Genomic DNA, 26,382 nt, shown 5'->3' with positions numbered 1-26,382 from the left:
CACTTTTGTACCACTTGTTTATTTTTTTTCAAAAATGCTTTTTAGCCTATTATTATGTTATTATATTTGCATGTAGTTCTTAATAGTTTTTACTTAGTATCATTAAAATTATATAAGCGGAGCTTATCTCCCCGGGCCTCTACTGAAAATGGACATATATCCAGCTAGACTAGCCCGGTCAACAAATGTAAAATAAAATAAATAAATAAAAAAATAAATAAATTTGCTATAGTCTGATAAACACATTGAGCTCCCTGAAAGCTATATCAGCATATATCCCTCACAGTCACTTCCATGAATGCTGGAGCTGCATTTTTACTCCATTGACAGTCACCAGTCACATCCCCCAACAGCTTGTGTCCAGGGCAGTTACCCCATTTTCCCCACCCTAGTTAGAGCTGTGATGGACGCCTCTAAAATTAAACAATTGAGGTTTAACTGTTTTTCTGCTCTGCTTATTCCTCTCCACTACTGGCCTTGTTTGGTTTCATAATATATGGGCATGTCCTAAGGTTAAAATATTATAAAATTAATTTTTGGCTTGGCTGCATCATAACTTTACATATAATATGAATGATGCATTGGAATTTCACATTTTAGGCATTTGTACAAGAATTTGGTGTTCAAACCAGAATTCTTTATTGACTGCTCTTAGTTTTTCCTGTTAATGTATTGATAATCAGAAACTGGACTGATGCAAACAGTACTCCTTTTGGTATTCTGCACCATGGGGCTATTACTTTCTGTGTGAACTCACTTACCCTAGAAGGTACTAAGGTTCATAATGCAGAACTGCATGTTATCTAGTCAGTATCTCAAAACAGACCCAAGGATTCATAAAGAGGCCCACAGGCTGAGGTAAAAGCTGCTTTTCATGTGATTCAGTTTTGTTATTCATAGATGCATTAAATGCAATAAGAAGAAACTTCATTATTGGCTAATAAGTATGTCTATGAATCACAGTTTGTTACCACAGATCAGCACTTGGTATGCTATTTATCAGTGGCAGCCCAACCAAGTTAACACAGGTGGCCCTCCCCCCTTCGGTTACTCTCTCACACAAAGGCACACAGTAAAACAAACACAAGTGTACAAACATCACATTGGTGAGAGGGTTCATGGTTTGAATTCTGTTTAGTGCCTTTTAAGGTAGGTTATTTATCCTTGGTGTCGAATGGTTCTCCGCATATTTTTTTAAATATGTTCCTTGAAGGCACTCCATGGTAAGTATCCCTGGATTCTAGTGGTTTCATCCAACCCTAGTCCCCATTATGTTTATGTACCTTTCAGGCACTTGCTTAAAGACGTACCCCTAGTGTCTAGTGGTTCTCCTCATGCACTGATCCATGTTCTGTTTTCATGCCACTCAAGCACTGATTTAAAGATTTATTCCCTAGAGTCTGGTGATTTTCCCCATACCTCAATTCCTTTTGTTTATGTGCCACTCAGGCACTCATTTAAAGAGTTATCCCTAGTATCTAGTGGTTCTCCCCACATCTTACTCCTTGTTCTGTTTATGTGCTGCTCAGGCACTGATTTAAAGAGTTACCCCTGGAGACTAGTGATTCCCCCACCCCATGTTGCAGACTGTGCTTGTTATTGTTAGTGTAGAAGCATGAAAGCCATCAAACCCCCCCTCACAAAAAATAGCCCCTTTCCCAGCCAGTCACACTCAAAGGCACACACACACACACACACACACACACACACACACACACACACACACACACACACACACACACACACACACACACACACACACACACACCTGCCTCACTTATCATCTAACTCCCTTACCGTTATCCTCCAGGCAGACACACACTCACACATGCAGCCCCTCTTATACACATCTATACATACCTCCTAACTCTGCTTTAACACTAAGCTCCCCAACACCTACCTGAACTGTGATGGATGAACACAGCAGTTTGTCTCTGTTCACTATTAGTAGGTGCAAGAAGTGTCTGTGTTAATTTACACATTTGAGTGATTCTCACTCGTGGCACACGTGTCTCCCATGAGAGAGTGTTCAGGAGAGATAGAGAGTTCATGACTATTTAGCATATGCCTCTGTCCTGGACTGACTCATTAGCATCTAGCATGGCCGTGGTGTTGCATGTCTCATGCAAAAGAACTGTGATGGGGCTGTCTATGCATTCAAAAAGGTTGCCATTAAGTATTCACATTATGTACATCTCAAGGTAACCTTAATGAATTCCACCGTGAGTGCCTTAATACCTTGTATATACTGTTGATGTGGTCAAAGATGCTTGATGTACTTACAAACTCAGAAATGTCATTATATTATACATTAAGTAATGCTTCCTATTACTTTCATAATTGTAGTAATGCATTTAGTAGCCTATCATACTAAGTTTGACATATTCACTTTTTTATCAGCAAAGCTTCATGGAAGATGCTTTATTTTAATGATTAACATTAACAAATTTAAAATATATGTATAATCTTTATCTTTTTAATAAACGTTTCAGTGGTTAAATAAAAAGGGTATATTCCTCATTTTGCTGATCTTGCAAGATGTTCAAGGTATTCCCATTGCCTGATTTTTTTCTCACTTTCTCCTAATTTCAGTCTGACACTTTCAGCAGACTGTATCTATTATGATAAGCTGGCTAAGTCATTCTTAGACCCTAATTCTTTTTTGTTTTTTTTTTTTGTTTTTTGCGAAATCTAACCATCAGAAGATAAAGATTTAAGGTTGATGCTATTTTTGTCTTTACTAGGCATATCCACAACAAATAATTCTGGGATAGAATAGTACTTACATTTATTTAGAGTTCAGAAGGAACGCACATGAATGGAGTGTAAAATTCCTTTACAGATGAAGCATGTGTCAATGCTGCAGATGCTTGACTGCAGTATATACAGATTGCAGTTACAAAGAGAGAAGGAGATCACTGTAGGGCCATCAGGAAGCAGTGTGCTCCTGTAAAGCAAAAATAGCAGCATGTTAGTAAATCTTAATCTAAATCTGGAAAACAGTGATGAAAGAAGTAAAGTATATGTGCAGATTTAAATTGAAAATTAAAGCTGCTGTAATCTTAGACTATTTCACACTTCTTTGCTACAAATTCTATATAATATTCTTTACTTAATTTCAGATAATATAAGTTACACTTCATTTTTTTAAGAAATGTGGCAGAATCAAAAATACACATTACAAATTTTTCTGATTATTACATTAGAATAATTTAATCACAAAGATGGATAAATGCAAACAATCAGGGCTGCAATTTGTGGTAGCAGAACTCGCTCTCCTATCCTACCTTAAAACAATATGCTAGAAGTTGAAGTACTTAAGAAATGCTTCACATAAATGCATGTGCAGTGAAGCCAACTCGTAGTCAGACCATACACTGTATCTAGTAGGAGTAGGAATTCAGTAAAATCCTGGTTTATTGATCAGGTCATTAATTTTACAAAGTAAACAATTCTGCTTCCACATTTAGCAATGATTTTGTTTCAAAAGTTATAACAAGTGAATTCATCAACTTCCATGGCAAAACTGCTGATAAAATGTATAATGTGGTGAAATAATTTAATGGCAAAACTGCTGATAAAATGTATAATGTGGTGAAATAATTTAAATTTATTTTCTTAGAAATGAGTTTTAGCGTTGCAAAAACTATGAGAAATTTACAAATGTGGAACAATTCTATGAAGAGTAAAGTTTGATACATTTTCATTAAATTCTTCTGTAAAGGTGTTCATTATATTTGGGCTAAAGGCTGGCATCCATCATTGTTTGGTCACATTTTCAGGTTGTCAGAAGTTCTGATACAAGGCTCTGCTGCTTGTGTGTTATGTTTATTGCTTGGCATAGAAAAGCTATCTTAACCCATGCTAATCCTCTTTTTTTTTCGATACTTCAAAACTCTTAGTCACCATATTGCATTTAGAACTAAGAAGAAGTTTACTAGAATTATCATCCTACTTCTCATTCATCAAGTTTTAAAAATTATACTGTTAATTTTGACTTTGGAGAGATAATCATTACATAATGATTACTTAACTGATTTTATTTATATATTTGTCCACCGGCAGACTGGAGTAGAGCAGGTCCATTTACACCTACTTTCTGTGCCCCTATAAAATGGCTTGCATGATAACAGCATACATAGCAGAGGAGGATATATATATATATATATATATATATATATATATATATATATATATATATATATATATATATATATATATATATATCTATATATCTATAAAATACATGAGGAGCCCGACAGGTGTACAATGGTAAATTCAGTGAGTGTGAATAGTGTGAGTCCATATCTCTAAAACCACTTTCACTGATCAATGAATTTGCCCTTTTTGCCTGTTGTTATATGAAACTAAAATTAGTGCATGTTATGGGGGGGCTGGGGTCTCTTCTAACATATGCAGGTGAAGACGGATTGCCGCCCAAAAAATCCTTATTAACTTATCACTGAAACTGGCTTTCAGATATATGGATTTGTGTTGCTGGAACTTACAGAAATTACCATCAATGAAACAGTATAAATCATTACCATTGTTGAGTCAACATGAATTCTATACATCTTAAGGATGGTTACTGCTTTACAGTTTACAAAGTTTTCAGTATTGAAAGAGTCTAGTCATAAGTGCTTTAGCTAAAATCAACTTATAACACATTCCTACAAATGTTGTGTCCAATTTAAACTAGTAAGGAAACAGCAAAGATCACTAACAAATGTAGGGTTAGTATCCATAATCAGATGCATATGTTCAATTAAAGATAAACACAAAAGAAAGCACAATGTAGAATAAATATCAATGGATTTTGTGTTGAAAATATCATTTTAAAATAAGAGTATAGCTTGAAGAGAAGCTGCTCTTTTTAATTATAATCTGGGATGAAGTTGAAGTGAAATGGGGTAAGGTTCAGTCGTTACACTCTGCCCCTAAAACAATTGCAGTTAGAGTAATCAGAAATGAATTACATTCATTGCTTACATAAAGATAGGAAGTATTTGTTCATAAAAGCTTTGTATGGGGACAGAGGCAATTTTATAGAATGTTGTTTCTGAACTAAAAATTCTAAAGGGTTCCCTTGTAAGAGTTAATAGTCCATGCAGTTTGTTCTTTAAAGAGTGATCTCTAACATATTTATTACCAAGAGGAGGAGTAGTCCCAGAAAAAGGCAATAAAAGAGGTAAATATACCAGTGTTCTTGATGGCATAAATCCACACTTCCATGCCATGGTAACTCTTAACCTAGCAATTCTTGTCCCTTTAAAATAAAAAGCAAATTCAAAACTATGTTATGTTTGACTAAGCAAATATATGCATTTATCTAAATTTTACAGATTTAACAGCACAAAACTGTTGCAGCATATTTGTTCTATTATTAAATGTAGTTGTTCTACTTGTAACAGCTGATTAATGGTCATGGTCTTAAATATGCAGTGTAAAGTTATGTGACCCAACTGTGCCATATAAACCACCTAATTTTAATGTGCCATATAACCTTGCCTAAGTTTAATATGCCATTTAACCCACCTAATTTTAATATGCCATATAAACCATCTAATTTTAATCTGCCATATAAACCACCTAATTTTAATATGCATCTCCTCTGTACTGTTTTACTGTAGAAGCCATTTTGCTTCTTACTTAGATCAAGTCCATAAAAAGTCCAAAGGTTGGCCCGCCTCACTGTGTTAGCAAATATGTAAATATACGCATACATTTTTTTTTACTATTTACCAACAGTATTGACTACTGCCACTAAGAATATTTCCAAGTGTAGCATTACTGTAGCATTACTTTTAACTATTTAACATAAAATATCCCACTGATAAAAGGTAATTTAAAAAAATTTCCAGAGACGTGTATAGTGTACTCTTAGATTCCACTATAACACACCACCAAGGACCTTATTGTGTGGGCAGAATGCCAACACATATTCTTTTTATTTTGTGTGACACACAGATGCTCCACTCACCAGGTTGGACAGGAAGAAGATAACAGTTAGTTGCCTATCTGTAGTCAGGATTCACAATACATATTCAAATTATTGCACCCCCAGGTACAAATATGATTCTATCATAGTCCATGTATGTGTAAATTATCTGAGACATACCTCACTGTAATATATGAAAAGAGACATAATGTATATTTTAAAATGTGTCACAGATAGGTATGATCCTTGCATTGAGCAGTATTCTACCTTCACCAAAGATGATGCCACAGTATGAAATAAAATGATTGATTTTAATAATTGGCTTAGTTTTTGGTGTCATTTCAGGGGAATCCAATATCTGTCAGCATGGGAGAACATGGTCAAAAGACCACATTGCTTTGCCAAAGATGGGTTGTACCTGTCTCCCCCTAGGATCTTGGATATTGGCTAAAACTTTATCCACCCCCTTAGAGTTTTTTAAGGCAGTGCCAAAAAGACAAAGTATCAACATAATGTAAAAGATTACAAGCAACTTTAAGGTGTTACTTCTGAGTGCTCACAGCCTAAACAAAACACTCCACACCCTTTAAGTCCTATTCACTCTGGAGAATACAGACTTCTGTGCCCTGACCAAGACTTGGTTTTAAGCCCTAGAAAGCAGAAAAGACTCTGCAAGTGCAAGACTCCTGTGTCCTCCACACATTTATACCAACAACATCACAGACTGTGGCCAAAGGTGGAGGTATTTCAGTCTATGTTAGGAGCAAAGATACCAACAGATTAGTTAAACAGGATGATACCATGGAGCTTATCCATATGCAAGCCACCACAGATAAGGTCCCTGATAATAACATGGCTAGCTACAGGTCACCTTGTATACCCCTAGATTCTCAAGACTTTTACCTAAACCTACTAGAGGTGCTCACTGTCCAACCAAACCCCCTATTCATGGATGACTTTAATTACCCCTTATAGACTAGAAAACATACACTTCCTTAAATTCACAGACACAATTATTCTTAGACTTTATTAAGGCAAATATAGAAAGTGCACACTTCAACCAGAGAATCAATCAGATTGGATCTGGTACTCACCAATATGGGAGAACATTGCACCCCTCCCCCTTGGCATGTCCGCACTAGTGAGGACAGATCACAAAGTTGTCTTATTTAAATTAAAGATCAACCCAGAAAATCCAGCAAAACCAGTAACAGTTAGTAACTATTCAAAGGCAAACTACATCCTATTAAGTGACAGCTTGTCAAAATTCAAGGCTCCTCAACCCTGAGACCACAGCTATTATTCACAGTCACTATACAAACCCCTGAGATGACAGCTATTATTCACAGAGTCACGATACAAACATGTGAATGGCTGCACAGAGTCTTCCATTACCTATAAAAAATAAACCCAAAACAAACACTAAAAACAAACCCCAATGATGAAATCCTCACCTAAACAGGGTATATAATGAAGAAAATGCATAGACAAGATCAGGAAAAGCAAATCCCTTAAAGACAAGAGCTCTCTTGTACAACTAAACAAGAAACTGAGAGGTCAAAATAAGTCCAATAAGGCCAACTATGAGGTCAGGATAGCCTCACAGGCTAAGGATAATCAGAAAGCTTTCTTCAGCTACATCTAGAACCTTAGAGGTAACACACAGCAGTGTACTGAACTGGTGTGAACAGTACCACCTACACTGATCAGAGTGATATAGTAAATCTACTGGCTGATAAAGTCAACTCAAACTTCAACCCCACCCCCCAGCTCCAACAAATGAAACTCCCTCCAACATACTTCCCCCCAGTTATCGGCAGGAATCAGGTGAGGGCAGAACTTGCTAAAGCCCAGAACATTGCCTCCATGGGTCCTGATAACAACTATGTTTGACTCTTGAACAGTCCTATGAACATGATCTATCAGGAACACTTTAGGCAACCTTCAGCTATAGTCTTGAAACAAGCTATGTCCCAAGTGAATGGAGGGCTGTGACAGTCATTCTCCTCCACAAGGGCGGACCATTAACCAAGCAAGAGAAATACAGACCCATCAGTATAACAAACCTAATATGCAAAGCCATGAAATGAATTATCACAGAAATGATAAACAAGGATATTGGCAACCTACGGACACTGGATTAATTCCAATTTGGCTTTGCTAAGGGGCAGTCATACTTACTTAACCTGTTAGAATTCTTTGAGAAGGCCAACAAGGGAATGGATGTGGGTAAAACAGTGCACACTGCTTATCTTGCCCTGACTGAGGCATTTTTTGATATAATACTCCACAAAGGCATTGTTGATAAGCTCTCTGTTCTAGGTGTAAACCCTTACATAACTTGCTGGATTGCAAGCTGGCTCACAGACAGGATACAAAACGTCAGGATTAGTGATGCCACCTCCACCAAGAGACAGGTCATCAATGGAGTGTCCCAGAGTTCCATGCTGGGCCTGCTCTTGTTTGGTATCTACTTCTCAAAAGTCAAGGCTAATGTTAAAGGCCTCTGGCTCACCAAGTTCAAAGATGACTGTACTTTGGAAGCTATTATAGATTCTTCCAAAACATAAATATCTTGCTGGTGGGTTTAACACAGACAAATGACTGGTGCCAAAACTATGGCCTTAAACAAAATGCCATTATAACGCCCATTGGCAAACTGTTGATGCAAGTTAATTTCTACATTGATAAAATACCTCAAGAACTGACCCAGTAATAAGGGATCTGGGAATATATGTAGACAGCATTCTGGCCTTTGACCAACATGTAGCTAAGATAATAAGAAAATCATTCTAAATATATAAGGGTATTGCATCCAAGTCCATTGAAATTATAGTACAACTCTACTTGGCACTTATCAGACCTATCATTGAATACAATGCCCTCTTTGACATGTATTTAACTAGACACTTGCAATATTTGGAATGAGACAGAGGTTTCGCACCAGGAAAATTCACGGCATGAATACCCTTGTCCTACACTAATCACCAAAAGGCTCTGTCTCTGTATTCAGTTTCCTACAGGCTGCTGAGAGAGGATCTTGGCATAGCTTACAGGGCTTCCTCAGACCTAGCCCTGATGGATCTGTAGCACATGTGTAAAACAAACAGCACCAGAAGCACTGGATCCAGGGATCTGAACTTCGGTTGTGACTTAAACAGAATGAGATGGAGAGACAGATATGTCTCTCAAAGGATCCCCGCACTATGGAGTAGGCACCCCAGCCATGTAAAATAGAGTTCAGCCCTGAACCTGTTCAAATGAAAACTTGTCCCTTATGGACAGAGGCCATTAATAAGAAATGTATTACCCTAAATAAACCACCACTACGAATCCTTACCTAACTGCATACTAACATGCCCCCTCATATGATACTTGTAACCCAACTGATTTGGGGTGCACGGCTAGGCTTGTAATAGTCCTAGTGGTCATTAGCCTAGTAATAACCTATGAACCTATGAACTGATAGTCTTAGTGGAATCCCATAAATGATGGCGAACATCAGAGGGTATTCCACAGAGAATTTTTTTTTTTTTTTTTTTTTTTTATTTGTTGACCAGGAAAGTCCGACTAGGTTCCACAGAGCCTGTTTTCAGTGGAGGCCCGGGGAGAAATGCTCCAGATGCATGTCTTTGGAATGTGGGAGGAAACCGGAGTACCCGGAGGAAACCCACGCGAACACAGGGAGAACATGCAAACTCCACACAGAAGGCACCCCAGCTGAGAATCGAACCGGTGAACCTCTTGCTGTGAGGTGACAATGTTAACCGCTGCACCACTGCGCCGCCCGAATTACATGAAGGTATAGCATCACACTATAAAAAATAATAAAATAAAAGGGAAAATTGATCAGAAGCAATGAAACCATTAAGGCAAAACCACACAATGAGTCACTGCAGTAAAACAACATTGAAGATAAGAATGGCCTCAGAGCTTACTGAAAAGATTTACAATATTTTCGGAAAATTGCAAAAAATGCATGGTTTACTTTTAGGTAAATAAATTAGTTTGGCAGTTTTGTCAGAGTCTTTCAATATTTCTTTAGGACACATTGGGTTTTCCAAGACAATTGATTGCCTGACACAGTGTATTGCACTATGCCAGTAGTCTCTAAGCAATGGCCATGTGAATTGTTCTTGTCACCCATACATTTTATTTTTACATTTCTTCTGCTTCTTGGATAATTATTTTCTAAAAGGTATAACATATTCAAAAAAAAGTGCAGAGCATCATTATGGTCATTTTGTTGCATAATTGCACAGGCAAACATTATGGCCACTTTTCCAAAAACTGGCAAACCAGTGAGGGAAACTGAATGATAGATACTGGTAACAAGGCTTATCTGTGATGTGTGTGTGTGTGTGTGTGTGTGTGTGTGTGTGTGTGTGTGTGTGTGTGTGTGTGTGTTTTTCAGGGGTGGATAGTCACATGCATTGTTGCCATCATCAATGACAAAGAGCTGACTGACAAATTGAAACACTCACATGCAGGCAAATAAATGCAGTGGAGAAATATGAGAGACAAAATGAATGCTGGCAATGTTAGAGAATCCAGGAAGTTGGTGAGGACAGTGAGAGGAGAGTTTAAAATTCAGAGAACTAATAAAATAAGTTGACAGCAGCTGCTGACCTTACACAAAGCCAGAAACTCACAGCACACCATGGTAGCAGTAATATCAAAAAGAGGCATAGGGGGCTGCAGAGATATCCCTCAGGAGTAAAAGGGTAAATGCAAAGTCTGGAAGGACAGTACAGGAGCATATGTGTCTTAACAATTATGCACCTTATTTTAATAAATGTGAATACTAGTTGGAAGGCAAAACTGTATGAACAAATAGCATCTACACACAAAATGCAGCCTTGTTGAAGCACAGTGTCAAGAAACAACTGCAGTTATTTTGAAGAAATAAGGTCACACAGCATTATTACATCTGACACTGATGCTACTGTTAATTGTTGCGCAAATGGGGTAATGGTGAAAATTTTAAACTATCTGGCTACAGTATAGGGAAGAATGACACAAATATCAATGACAGTAAGCTGCAAACTTAGCAAAGTGTTTTAGCAATAGATCATTGCATGAACTTCATTCGCATGGAATGGGATGGAAATTCCTTTAGCAATAGATCATTGCATGAACTTCATTCGCATGGAATGGGATGGAAATTCCTCAAATAGATAGGTATCACTGTGAAGAATAACTTTAGCACCAGGAAACAAAGAAAGAAAAATAGCTATTCTAGCTGTAGAAACAGAGAAGGGGTTTGAAATATAGCACCCTGCAAGTGGACCGCAGTATTTAAAGACAGTGAGGACCTAGATAGAAAAAAAAACAGGTACACTGTTGGGGGATCAGGGGAAAATGTCTCTCCAATAGAAGGGTAGATGGCATCAAAGGAGTCAGGAAGGGCATAACATACATAAGAAGCAAGCAGGATAAATACTGCATACAGGAAGAGGAGATACAATTCTTAAGCAAAAGGAAACTCTACAAAAGGGTCAAAAAAGGACCATGGAACCACATCCTCATTCAAGCTGCAAGGCAAGAGATCTACTTTAGGATTTAGGAAAGGAGAAGATGTGCATACTAACAGCAACAGACTGGAGAAATACAAAAGGGTGAAAGTACACAGAAGGCAAAAAATGGATTCAACAGGGTAATAGAAGTGGCAATAAAGTTGGTGAGTAGAAAGAGCGGGCAGTTAGAAAAGGAGAAAAAAAGGACAACTACGTAAAATGGGGCTAGTGAAGGAAACTAGGGAAACCAGAGAGGAGGCGACACAATTATAAAAAGGACGGCGCAGTGGTGCAGTGGCAGCATTGTCACCTCACAGCAAGAGGTTCTCCGGTTCGATTCTCAGCTGGGGTGCCTTCTGTGTGGAGTTTGCATGTCCTCCCTGCATTCATGCGGGTTTCCTCCGGGTGCTCCAGTTTCCTCCCACGTTACAAAGACATGCATCTGGAGCAGTTCTCCCCGGGCCTCCGCTGAAAATTTGCTTTGTTCCAAGTCGGACTTTCCCGGTTAACAAATGTTAAATAAATAAATAGTGAGAAAAGACACAAGAAGATGAGATGAAGAAATGGTCCACTATGATACAACAGGACAGGCTGTGCAAGAGATATTAGGACAAGAGACAGTGAGCTCTAATGGACATAAGTATCTAGGATACCTGAAGGCATTAATAAGTGGGAAGCATCCATGTAACCCAATGGATAAGGGATGGTTTGTTTATATAGGAACTAAAATTTATTACCTGGAATGTGGGAGTGATATTGTATGCAATCAAAAGGAACAGAAACTTTAACAACTGCATGAGAGAAGGAATAGATATATGATTGATCCAAGAAACAAAACTAGAAATTAGTGAACTGTAAAGACTTCATAACAAATGAATACCCCAAGTGGGTGGCAGACTATAGAAGGGGAGAGGAAAGATAGAGTTATATTTCTGTTTAAAAGAGCTGTTCCTAACGATAAGACAGTAAGGAAAATCAAGCAGGGGAGGTGGATAATAAGGGAAGGACAGCTAGCAGGGAAAAACAATAAGAGTTACATTTTCATTTAGAATTTCTTCAGAGCCTAGGGAGCAGGCAGATGTTGGGCATCCATTAGACTACATAGGGAAGAATACAATAAACTCTAAAGCAAGGCAGGATGGGGAAGATGAAGTGTAATATAGGAAAACATATGGACCTAAGGATATAAATATCAAGTATAAGTGCAGTCAGTACACAGAACGAGGGTAGGTCTAAGGAACTGGTGTTTAAGCTATCCTATTAAAAATTGCACTATATCAACAATACACAAGCATGGTAATGCACAGTGGCAGGATTGCAGATAGTGTGCATATGTGAATAAATAGTGTATGTATATGTATATGTATATGTGTATATATATATATATATATATATATATATATATATATATATATATATATATCTTCTTCTTTCGGCTGCTCCCGTTAGGGGTCGCCACAGTGGATCATCTGTTTCCATTTCTTCCTGTCCTCTGCATCTTGCTCTGTCACACCAGCGACCTGCATGTCCTCTCTCACCACATCTATAAACCTTATCTTAGGCCTTACTCTTCTCTTGTTACCTGGCAGCTTCATTCTTAGCATCTTTTTCCCAATATACTCTGCATCTCTCCTCAGCACATGTCCAAACCAACGTAATCTTGCCTCTCTGGCTTTGTTTGCAAACCTTCCAACCTGCGCTGACCCTCTAATATACTTATTCCTAATCCTGTCCACTGTTGTCACACCCAGTGCAAATCTTAACATCTTTAACTCTGCCACATCCAGCTCTGACTCCTGCATTTTTGTCAATGCCACTGTCTCCAACCCATATAACATAGCTGGTCTCACTACCCTCTTGTAGACCTTCCCTTTCACTCTTACTGGTACTTGTCTGTCATAAATCACTCCTGACACTCTTCTTCACCCACTCCATCCTGCCTGTACTCTCTTCTTCACCTCTCTTCTACGGTCACCATTACTCTGAACTGTTGATCCCAAGTATTTAAACTCATCCACCTTTGCCACCTCTACTCCCTACATCCTCACCATTCCTCTATCCTCCCTCTCATTCACACACATATATTCTGTCTTAGTCCTGCTGACCTTCATTCCTCTTCTCTCTAGAACATATCTCCACCTCTCCAGGGTCTCCTCCACCTGTTCCCTACTCTCACTACAGATCACAATGTCATCTGCAAACATCATAGTCCACAGGGACTCCTGTCTGATCTCGTCTGGCAACCTGTCCATCATCATTGCACATAAGAAAGGGCTCAGAGCTGATCCTTGATGTAATTCCAACTCCACCTTAAATGCAACCATCACTCCCACCGCAGACCTCAACGCTGTCACACTACCCTTGTACATATCCTGTACCACTCTTACATACTTCTCTGACACTCCCGACTTCCTCATACAATATCACAACTCCTCTCTAGGCACCCTTCATATGCTTTCTCTAAGTCCACAAAGACACAATGCATCTCCTTCTGACCTTCTCTGTACTTCTCTATCAACACTCTCAGAGCAAACATCACATCTGTAGTGCTCTTTTCTGCAATGAAACCATACTGCTGATTACTAATCATCACCTCCCTTCTTAACCTAGCTTCCACTACTCTTTCCCATAACTTCATGCTTGACTGATCAATTTAATCCCTCTATAATTAATACAACTCTGCACATCACCATTATTCTTAAAAAATGGTAGCAAAACACTTTTTCTCCATTCCTCAGGCATCCTCTCACTTTCCAAGATTTCATTAAACAATCTAGTTAAAAACTCCACTGCCATTTCACCTAAACATCTCCATGCTTCCACAGGTATGTCAACTGTACCAACAGCCTTTCCATTCTTCATCCTCTTTATAGCTATCCTTACTTCCTCCTTGCTAATCCACTGCACTTCTATCTGCACATCGTCCAACCTTCTCTTCCTCTTATTCTCTTTATTCAACAGCCCTTCAAAGTACTCTTTCCATCTGCTCAACACACTCTCCTCACTTGTGAGTGCATTTCCCTCATTATCCTTTATCACCCTTACCTGCTGAACATATTTACTAGCTCGGTCCCTCTGTCTAGCCAATCAGTACAGGTCCTTTTCTCCCTCCTTAGTGTCCAAAATTTTATACAACTCTTCATACGCCTTATCCTTAGCCTTCGCCACCTCTCTCTTTGCAATGCACCTCATCTCTTTATACTCCTGTCTACTGTCTTCATCTCTCTGACAATCCCACTTCTTCTTCACCAACCTCTTTCTCTGTATACTCTCCTGTACTTCCTCATTCCACCACCAGATCTCCTTGTCCTCCTTCCTCTTTCCAGATGTCACACCAAGCACCTTTCTAGCCATCTACCTTACTAGCTTTGCTGTAGTTACCCAGCTATTCGGTAACTCTTCACTGTCACCCAGTGCCTGTCTTAAGTCTTCTCTGAACTCCACCTCACAATCACCCTTTTTCAATTTCCACCATTTGATCCTTGGTGCTGTCCTCACACTCCTCCTCCTCTTCTTGATCACCAGTGTCATCCTACAAACCACCATCCTATGCTGCCTAACTACACTTTCCCCTGCCACCACTTTACAGTCTCCAATCTCCTTCAGAATGGCCCTTCTACATAAGATATAATCCACATGTATGCATCTTCCTCCACTCTTGTATGTCACCCTATGCTCTTATCTCTTATTAAAATGCTTATTCACCACAGCCATGTCCATCCTTTTCGCCAAATCCACTACCATCTGACCTTCTGCATTCCTGTGCTTAACACCATACCCACCCATCACTTCTTCATCCCCTCTGTTCCCTTCACCAACATGTCCATTGAAATCTTCTCCAATCACCACTCTCTCACCCTTGGGTACAGTCATCACCACTTCATCCAACTCACTCCAAAATTTTTCTTTCTCATCCATCGCACACCCAACTTGTGGAGCATATGTACTAACAACATTCATCATTACACCATCAATTTCCAGCTTTATAAACATCATTCTATATGACACTCTTTTCACCTCCAAAACACTCTTAGCATACTGTTTCTTCAGGATAACCCCTATGCCATTTTTCCTCCCATCCACACCATGATAAAACAATCTGAACCCACCTCCGATACACCTAGCCTTGCTCCCCTTCCATCTGGTCTCTTGCACACACAATATACCAACCTTCCTCTGTCCATCATATCAGCTAGCTCTCTCCCTATACCAGTCATACTGCCAACATTCAAAGTTCAAACCCTCACTACCGCAGTCCTAGCCTTTACCTGCCTTCGGGCATGCCTTCCCCCTCTTCTCCTCCTTTGGCCAACAGTAGCCCCATTTCCGCCAGCACCCTGTTGGCCAGCAGTACTGGTGGTGGTCATTGTTAACCCAGGCCTCGACCGATCTGGTATGTATATCTGTACGGTTACCCACATGTATGATTTGGCAACATTATACGCCGGATGCCCTTCCTGATGCAACCCTCCCTGTTTATCCGGGTTTGGGACCAGCACAAAGAAATGCACTGGCTTGTACATCCCCAGTGGCTGGGTTTGTATGTATATATGTATATGTATATATATATATATATATATATATATATATATATATATATATATATATACATACATATACATATATAAACACACACATATATATATATATATATATATATATATATATATATATATATATATATACATATATATATATATATATATATATATATATTTATATGGATCTAGGACTATTGAACAAATGTTCAATAGTCCGAATCCACAATCACCAAACACACTTTAACGAATGCGCTTTCACCAAAAAAGTGCTTTCGTTAAAGTGTGTTTAAAAAAAAAACATTGTTTTTTTTGTTTTTGCAGGGGGGCAAGCCACCCTGCACCCCCCACCCCCCTTACTTAAATATTCTCACTCCGAGGTCGCACTACAGTGGGGGAAAGGGAATTATCCCTTATCCCCACTGTAGTATGATCTCTCCAACAGGCATACTTACGCGAAGATGCATTTCAGTGAAAAGCACTTTCGCGCAAGTATGCCCGGCCGAATCTGTTTCAGTTATGTTGCCGTTCAGTGATCCGTATGGGTCCCATATATATATATATATATATATATATTGTAGTGATTTGTGTAAATAGTGTTCATTAAAAACATAGCTGTCAACTGCTAGTAATGTACATAATGTGGTGATTTGTACAAATAATATTCATAAAAAGGCAAAACTGCAGTTGTTATTGAACTGCAAATGTGGGTTGTAATATACTACGTCATAATGTAAGCCAACTGCAAATTATTTTTAACACCTTTGTTGAATTACCCTAGGACATGGGCACAGATACACTAATAGAAAGGAAAACAAACCATATTAATATTCATCATATCCATGCACAATACACTACATATATAACTTCTGAGTCCCAGGGGGTGGATGGGCCCCCCCTGTTGTAGAAATAAGTAGCTGTCCACAAAAATCACAAAAACTGATGAGACAAAAAAGAGCCATACAGACAACAGAGTAGACTACTGAGAATAAGAAAGAAATTATGCATTGTTACTATTATGCAAAAGCCCAGAATTTCCAGACAAAAGAGAAGCAAAAAGATTTAGAGAGAAATTAGAGGAAAGAAAAATACTTCCACAAGAAAAACTGTCAGAAGCCTCAAATAAATATTTGTGCTCATTAATACAACAGATTCATGAAAAACACTATATAGACCAATAAACATTGTGCAGTTTGGAAAAAGAAGTGACTGAGGAAGTGTGAAAATTTAAAGAACAAAATTTAGAGATGTTTGAGGGATATAAAAAAGAAATATCGACATGGGAAAGAAAGAGAGAGCTGATATGGCGCATTATCTATGCAAAGGAGAAAGCCAAATTAATCAACATAAAAAAGGAAGCCCCAAAGATATTCAAAGAGAAATATAGGCAAAAGCATTCAGATATGGAAAAGTTTACAATAAAAAAATATATGCTCACAAAGAGGGAATGTAGAACAGAAGATTAGTCAAGTAGAAGTTAAAAAAATAGAAGCTGAAGTTATGGAATATTTGCAAAGTGAAGGATTCAATGTAGAAAGTCTAACAGGTCATATGACAGCATGATGGAATAACTGGTCCCCAAAGTAAGGAGAAACAAGAGGAGCAGGAGACATCTGAAGAAGAAATGTGGACATGGGAAAGAAAAAGAGATTTAATATGGTGCAATATTTATGCAAAGGAGAAAGCAAAACTAATCAATTCAAAAAGAGCAGCACCAAGGATATCTGAAGAAAAATACAGGCAAAGACATCAAAATTTGGAAAATTTTACAATACAAAAAATAGGAAACAAAGAGGAAAAGTAGAACACAGTATTAGTAATGGAGAAGTTAAAGAAATAGAAACTGACATTATGGATTACCTGCAAAGTGAACAATTTAGTGTAGATAATTTAACTCATATAATGCAACAGGATAGAGCAATGGATACCCAAATTAAGGAGAAACCAGTGGAACAGGAAGCCTCCAATCAGTTGAAATATGAAGATACTTTGGAGCTTCCCACAGGAAACCAGTACAAATGTTCAGTTGGAACTGTACAGCAAGGAAAAGAACAGGAAACTGTGGCAACTCTGACAAAGTCAATGTTGTACAGTGATAGGCCAGTGGGTTCCAATATGAAAGAGCAATGGATGACACAGGGTAAAACTGAAGGGAATGTGGCACAGGAAGAAGCTCTGGAAGTTTCTACAGAATGTCCACAGGAAATGGCAAACAAAGAATATGCCCGCAATTTATAAGAAAATGATCTAGGGGAAGAGTTGCGTGATTTAGTTGTATGACACAGTGGTGCAGCAGTTGATTTGCCGCCTCACAGCAAGAGGTTCTCCAGTTTGATTTTCAGCTGGGGAACCTTCTGTCTGGAGTCTGCATGTCCCTGCATTTGTGTGGGTTTCCTCTGGGTACTCCAGTTTCCTCCCACGTCACAAAGACTTGCATCTGGAGCATTTCTCTCTGGGCCTCTGCTGAAAATTGGCTTTGTTCCAAGTCAGATTTTCCAAATAAGCAAACATTAAATAAATAAATAAAATAAAATTTAATAGAGATTGATAAACATACTAAGATCAATGAAAGAAATGGACTGCAGAAGGTGAATGAAACCCAACAAGTTGGAAGTTTGATAAAACAAATGAACACAGTAATTAGGACTGTTCATAGCGATTCGTGCGACATAACAGAAGTAAATAGGATACATTACTGTGCAGCCAAATTAATAACAGATAAACTCCTAGCACAAGAACACAGGGTAGTAAGGGAAAGGATGGGGAGAAATCAAATGCCATCATAGAAGTATCGGATACAGAAAACTATAAAGCAATTATGACAAGAAGTGTCACTGTGAGAAGAATATAGAAGAGGGAACAGATCAACAAAAATTCTCAGAAAGACAGACGTGATAAAAGCAATGTACAGTATTATAACGGATCAAGATTTATCATTCACTATCCGAAATAATAAATTAAAAATATCAGAACAGGAAGAAAAATTTAGAAGATACACAGATAAATACAAAGGAAAAGTACAAAATTAGCAATTTATTGATGACCCAAGAAGTTTTATAGAGAATTGGGAAGCAAGGTGAAAGGAATTGAAAGACCACCAAAAAAGAAGAAATAGATGCATTTTAGAGAAATACTTCTGAAGATCCTGTGGAACATAACAAAGATGCTAAATGGATAAAAGAAGTAAAATAAAGAATTAGAAGTTGAAATGTACATGATATGAAATGGGATGAGTAACAGCCAGAGAGACTGAAACAACATTAAGAAAAGCCTCTAATTGGAAAACCCCAGGCCCAGATGCAGTACCAAACTTCTGGCTAAAAGTATTAACATATTTGCATGAAGATTTAGCCCTGAACAGCATCAGCCTGGCTAACAACAGGAAAAACAATGTTCCTACTTAAAAATGAACCTGCAAGCTACCCTAAAAACTATAGACTGATAATTTGCCTTCTGTTGATGTATAAACTATACATTGGAATTGATGCCAACAGAGTTTACAGTCATTTATAAGAAAACTCAATTATGGCAATAGAACAAAAGGGAATTAAAAGAAAGTCATATGGAAGTCGTAATGGAGAACTGCAAAAAGGGGAAGAATCTAAGTATGGCATGGATACACTACAAAAAAGCATTTGACAGTATCCCACATTCATGGATAAAACAGTGCTTACAATGTATAAGATACACCCTGCACTGATAAACTACATCACAGTGAGCATGAAACAGTGGCAAACCACTTTGCAGTTAAGCCACGATAAAGGACAAATTATTCCAGGGATAAAAATCCAAAGGAGGATATTCAAGGGTGACTCTCTGTCCCTGCTGCTCTTTTGCTTTGCCCTTAACCCATTAAGCTGTCTGCTTAACATATTAGGTCATGGCTATAATTTAGCTCCCAGAAAGCAAAAAGTGTAAAGACTTCTCATCTCCTCTTTGTTGATGACTGAAAACTGTATTGCTCATCAGATGAGGAATTGAAAACACAACTGCAAGTAACCAAAACTTTTTCAGATGATATAAGAATGTCATTTGGTCTTAATAAATGTGCAAAAGCAACCTTTAAAGCAGGAAAGCTGCAGCACCAAGAAAACATCACTTTGGGACAAGAATGTGATATAAAAGAACATTATGAAAGAACTTGAGCAAGTTGGAGTGTATAAATATTTGGGAATTGACGAAGGAATAAATGCAAATAAAACTTAGTATGGAATATTTTAGAAGGCTTAAATTAATCCTAAAAAACAGTATTGATATCTAGAAACAAAGTTCAAGCTATAAAGCAGTTTGCTCTTCCTGTCCTAATTTATTGTTTTGGAGTGATTGACTGGCCCCAAAAGGTGTTGGATAGATTAGACAGGAAAACAAGAAGGATGATTCATGATCATCAAATGATTTATAAAAATCAGTGCATACCAAGATTATATATTCCCTATTCTGAAGTAGGTATGCACCCCCTTGAAACTGATTACATGTATAGATCTGCAGTCGTTGGACTGCATACATATCTGCTGACCTCACAAGACCCAAATACAGTGAAAGTTTTGAAACATGAGGAGAATAAATCTAAGATGACCTCCCTTCTTAGTCTAGAAGAAGCATATCAGTGTTGGGCGGGAATGGAAATCAAACCACAAGTAGATAAAAATAAGGCAGCAACTGAATGTGTCAAAAAAACAGAGAAAGAATATAAGGTGAAGGATCACATGATGAGGCAAGAAATGTGGAAACTGCATAAATATAGTTGCAAGTGCAGAAAACTCCTGGAACAACCTCATGTTGATCAGGATCAAACTCAAGAATGGTTAAGGAAACACAAATTCAAACCAAAAGATGAAAAGTTAATATTGGTGGCCCAAGAGAGTGGACTACGTACATGTTGGTTTACAAAGTCCACTGAACATGTTGGAGAAACAGACAAATGTAGTTTTGTAAAACAGAATTGGAAGCAGTTGCACACCTTGTTGCTGGTTGTGACATACTAATAGCAGAAGGACTGTATACTTAAAGGCATAATAATGTGGCAAGACCGTTGCACTGTGGATTGTGCGAACATTATAATACTGAAGTCGCTGAAAAACAATGGAAGCATGAGCCACAAAGCATTATTGAAAATGAGGAAGTCTGCATCACATGGGATCATCCATTACCAACAGTTGAAAAGATAGATGCGACAAAACCAGATATAGTGGCCCATGAAAAGAAGACAAAAGTAGCTTTGATCATTGAAATTGCTATACCCAGTGACTACAGTGTCTTGCATACAGAGAGAGACACACACACAAAATAAAAAATTTCAGGATTTGCAGGCAGAAATTAGAGCAATGTGGAAGAAAGATACCCAGGCACTTCCAATGGTAGTAGGAGCAATGGAATGGGGTCTTATAAAAAATAATTTACAATCATATTTGGATATGTTACAGATACATGTAACTCCATACAAGCTGCAGAAGGAGTTATTACTGGGCACATTGTGGGTGCTGTGAAGAGCACTTCTGGCAGACATCATAGATTGAAACAATATTATTTTTATGAACTTTTAATCAAAGTTTGACTTAGGAATGGGGTCCATTCCAATCATGGCATTGAAATCCAAAATATTTGGAGAAATTAAAAATAGAAAGGAAAACAAACCATATAAACAGTCATCATATCCATGTACAATACACTGCATATATAATCTGTGAGTCCTTGGAGATAGCTTACCTTAATGTTAGACTTTACTAATGTTCAGTAGACAATATTGTGGTTTATTTTTATATTTGTTTTTCGTTTTAAGTGTTTATATATATATATATATATATATATATATATATATATATATATATATATATATATATATATTTTTTACATATATGTTTTATTTCTTTTTAGCAATTATTCATTCCAGCATTACATAAAATTCTCAGTCCCCACCTTAACTTTAACCTCAATCCTCTAACAACTCTATTCTGCATATATTGATCAAAAATTCCATTTATTTCTATGTAATTTGCTTCTTCCCCTTTATAAAGATTCCATCTCTACTTTTATCTTATTTACAATATTCGTTACTTGTATTACAGTTGGCTTAGACTTTGATTTCCATTTATAGTAACTGATTTTAAGTCATGAAAACAAACTTCAAATGTTTTCTCTATTTGAAAAGTTGTTGCCTTGTCCTTGCCTAGCTGTACCTGAAAACAGTCTTTAGACCAGTTTACATCCCTGATTAACAAAGTTAAATAGATTAAATCAAAATAAAATAAGGGAGACACATAGACATATGAAGAAAAAGGTATTTTGCAGAAAGATAGTTTACTTTCTCAAGCTAAGAAACAGATAAGGTAAGTAAGATACTTACATGATAAGGGGGAGTCTACATAAACAGAAGGTAGAAGGATCATTTTCTAAAACCACGCTGGTACAAATGAGGGTGAGGAGGAAGGACAGGTAGATGTAATAGGAATTCTAGAAATGGGACACGTCAAAGTAAAGAACATAGACTTAGAGAACAGTTAAAGAGAATGATTAGGGAAAGTCTAGAGGGTAAACTAGAATGGAAAGTCCAATAGTGGGACTGGGTCAAATCAGCAATAAGAGGCTGTATAAAGTAAGAAGAAGTGAAATACTTTAAAAAACAGGCAAAAGAACTTGGGAAAATGGGGATAAAATAGATGAAGAGAACACAAAGAGCTAGATGGGATTAAAAAGGCTAAGTATTTGGATCTGGGGGGAGTCAAAAGCAGCATACAAACACAGGAAATCACAATAGAAAGATAAATAGCTAGAAGAAAGTACTTCATGTGGCCACAGGGGAAAAGCAGATAAGAAATAGGCTGAGGTTTAGTGAAGCACTGATAATAGAAGAAGAAGGACAAAGAGAGGAGAGGGAAGGGATTAGGAACTTCTTTCAGAAAATATATTGAAAACAGGACTAAAACAGAATCCAGAATGACAAGATGAAAGGGAGATTAATTAAGTGAGAAGAAAAGGAGAGAGCAGGATAGGTCAGTTGATCAGACAAAAGTCAGAACAGCCATGAAAACACTAATGTGGGGAAACTCAGCAGGACTGCATAGTTTCCCCAACAGAACATGATAAGAAGGATGGGGAGGGAATAGAAGAGGAATGAAAGGGATATGCAACACTGGAAGAGAAAAGGAATGCTCCCTTTCACCATGGAAGAAGAAGTAGCAAAAGAGAAAGGAGAAAGCAAAGATGTACAACAGCTAAGGCCTATACACTGAACAAAACAGCATAGAAAATACTGGCCAAAATCATAGTAACAACAGTAGAACATCTACTTTTCAAATACATACAAGAAAAAAAAAGACGGCCTTATTAGATAACTGCAGGAGATGATCAACTTCATGGAGAGGCATAGGGAGACGGGGAACCATCAGACATAATATTGTTTGACATCAAAAAGAGCTTTGACTCAATGATTTGAGAATTTGTGCTACCGACTACAAGAATGGGGGTGGGAAATGAGAGGGGCATTTAGGAACTGGATAACAGCAATTTACATTGCCAACAATAACTGTCAATGAAAAATACTGCAGGAAGATCCAGATCCAAAGAGGCACTGAGAATGGATGCACACTCTCTACAAGTCTGATTAATCTAGTCATGTATGTGCTGGTGAGGGAGGTAAGGAAGGCATTACAATAAAAAATTGCAAGGGGTGGGTAGGACAGGTTCCTGCATGTATATAGTACATGTAAAGAAAGCAGCAAAAGTAGTTCTGAAGATACTGGAGGCATTGAATCAAGAAGAAGGGGTGAAATGTAGCCTGAAGAAACAGTACTGTTAAGAGTAGGATGACAGTGGAGCAAGTGGCAAAAAAGAATGAAATAGTGATACCAGAGAAACCTTCATACACTACCTAGTTTACACATTTGGGAGATAGTGGATAGGATGAAGAAAATGGACTACAAGTTATTAGAAGGAGAGATAGAGGAAGGCCAAAGAAAACAAATTGCATTGATCTTAACCAGCAGAATGAACACAATGATAATGTAGGGTATTTCCTACTGTACATCCTCATGACAGACAAGGAAAAGTTAATTAGGGATATCAAAACAGAACATGGTAAAATTATATGGGGAGGGAAAAGAGAGACGATAATCCTAGGAAACCTCAGAACTAGTGCCAATAACGTTGGCTGTGGAGCAGCTGTCTTTGAGAGATATGTGACATATGTATCAACTAGTGGTTCAGGAAAATGGGAAAATAGGCAGACAGAATCAGTGGAATGGGAGGCAATCCCATTAAAAAGAATAACAGGAAAAATGAGAGAGCCTAAGAGAGAAACCCTGGGATTCAATAAACTCCTTGCAAGAATAGCACTATTCTTGCATGGAGTGATTCGTGTCTGTATAGCACAGCAGCGTACCTTTCATATTCATGAAGGCATGCTGCTGTTCAACTTATACAGACATGAACCATGAATGAGTGCAGGGGCCGTGTTCAAGTAGTGCACGGACATTGAACACGGCCCCTGCACTCAGAAAGTGCCGTACAGCACTTTCTAATAGGATCTGGCATAATATTAGAGAATTGCTCTAATATGCCAGTATTTCAGTGTCTGCGGGCACTGAAATGAAATATTGATCATTTCAGTGTTCATGGACACTGAAATAAACACAGCATCAGGAAAGCAATGCAGGGGGTGTGTGACAGGTTCTGTGACACACCCCTGCATTGTAAAAGTGCTGTACAACACATCCGCAACCTGCTAAAGCAGAAAATGTGCGCAAATGCACAAATAATGGGGGATAAATCCCTCAAAAGGGACACAACATACATATTGCCACACAAACCTAGAAAGTTGATAGAAAACAGGTCATGCATTAGCATGAATTACCAAAGAATAGAGGTCTGAAAGCAAATTTATGTCAATATTCCCTGACAGCAGTCCATGTGGACAAAGGCACAAATAATGGGGGAAAAAGCAATACAATAGGGACACCTCTGAAAGATTGCCCTCACACACTTAGAAAGTTGATAGAAAACAGGATATGTATTAGCAGGAGTCCCTGAAGGATAAAAGCCTGAAAGCCAAATGGATGTCATTATTTCCCTATTGCAATCCTTAATGACTTGTCAGAACACCACAGAACTCACTTATATAACATAATAATGTAATAATAATACTATTATTATATTTTTTTCTTTTCCAGGGTAAGGAATGTTTAAGAGTAGCTAAGCAGGTCTGCATATTACGGCCCACCACTTACCATAGCTTAAACATCCCATAGGAGATAAAAACAAATATACACATAAAGTTGCCAAGTCAAGGTAGTGTAGTGGTTAGAGCCCTGGCTTTGCATGCAGATATGCATGGTTCAACTACCAAGGCAGGCAACTTATTTGTCTATGGGAATGTAGTGTTAAAATTATTTTTGTAAACTTAAATTATGTAGCAACTGTTTTTTGTCAACCGGGGTAGTGTAGCTGGTGTACAATGTAAGTGTGAGTGCATATAACATGTAAAACCACCCATGTACACACAATTGCCCCATACAGTATAGTCATACCCCTTGCCAATGTAAGGAAAGCACATAGAGGGATGTCATGTAAAGTATATGATATACACTTAATAAATGAAACAAATCCTGTGATATATTTAAAAAAAATTAAAAGTGAGCAATGGTTAGCAATGTTCAGCTATGTTTAGCAAGTGTAACCATTGCTAAGACGTGATTGCTAAGCAACAGGTAGCTCAGCTAAGTGGATTTGCACACAAACACTGCTCAACAGCTTCTCCTTTAAGCAGTGTTAAAACCAGCTCCACGGATTGGCGCACTGCTTAGTGGAGCTTAACCTTTTCAAAATGGTCTAATGACAGCAAAGGGTGGGAATATCACACTATTTAAATGGGGCAGGCAGGAATACAGCCATAATCAGTTATAGTCCATCTGTGCAGATACAATGGCTGGCATTGGAGAGAGAGTGTGCTTTCGGGCACAACGCTGGAGCATTCGGGAGTCCAAGGTCATGGCTGGACTCCTTGTTAAAACCTTGAGAAGAGACTGCTGCAGGGCCGGTACCAGGGTTCCCAATACAAAGTGGAGGCCTAGGACTGTCTCGCACGTGAACTCACCAGTGCTAATGGTATCCTACGTACTGGTGATGAGGTACGGCACCACTATGCCGATCTAAAGCATAGGAAGAGGGCACTCTTGGACCAGTGGAGCCAAGATGGATGGGCCCAGAATGCTCCAGTAGTGTGTATGTATCAGTATCAAGTAGTTTGTAGCAAATACTAGCCTGAGAATGTGATAGACAGATATGCATAATGTGTGTCTTTCTCCCCTACAGCTGCAGCAGAGAGGGCCTCGTAACGTGGAAGCCCATGGTGACAGACTGCTGAGGCTGCACCAACAGGCTGGTGAGTACAAATGTA

The 26,382-nt window shown here is 38.2% G+C and overlaps 1 long non-coding RNA gene across 1 annotated transcript in view; it reads right to left on the bottom strand.

Annotated features, from left to right (window-relative positions):
• The window catches only part of LOC122796942, a 2,551,311-nt gene that overhangs the window by 1,858,673 nt on the left and 666,256 nt on the right, over positions 1 to 26,382 (bottom strand). Inside the window, exon 2 of the long non-coding RNA XR_006364015.1 lies at positions 2,787 to 2,947. This is a non-coding gene — a long non-coding RNA (uncharacterized LOC122796942). The remainder of the gene's footprint in view (positions 1 to 2,786; positions 2,948 to 26,382) is intronic.

This window comes from Protopterus annectens, chromosome 3.part0 (assembly GCF_019279795.1).
Source record: "Protopterus annectens isolate FY-2018-M chromosome 3.part0, PAN1.0, whole genome shotgun sequence".
NCBI lineage: Eukaryota > Metazoa > Chordata > Ceratodontiformes > Protopteridae > Protopterus > Protopterus annectens.
The sequence above is the reverse complement of the archived record's forward strand: the minus strand, read 5'-3'. Positions and strand labels throughout refer to the sequence as shown.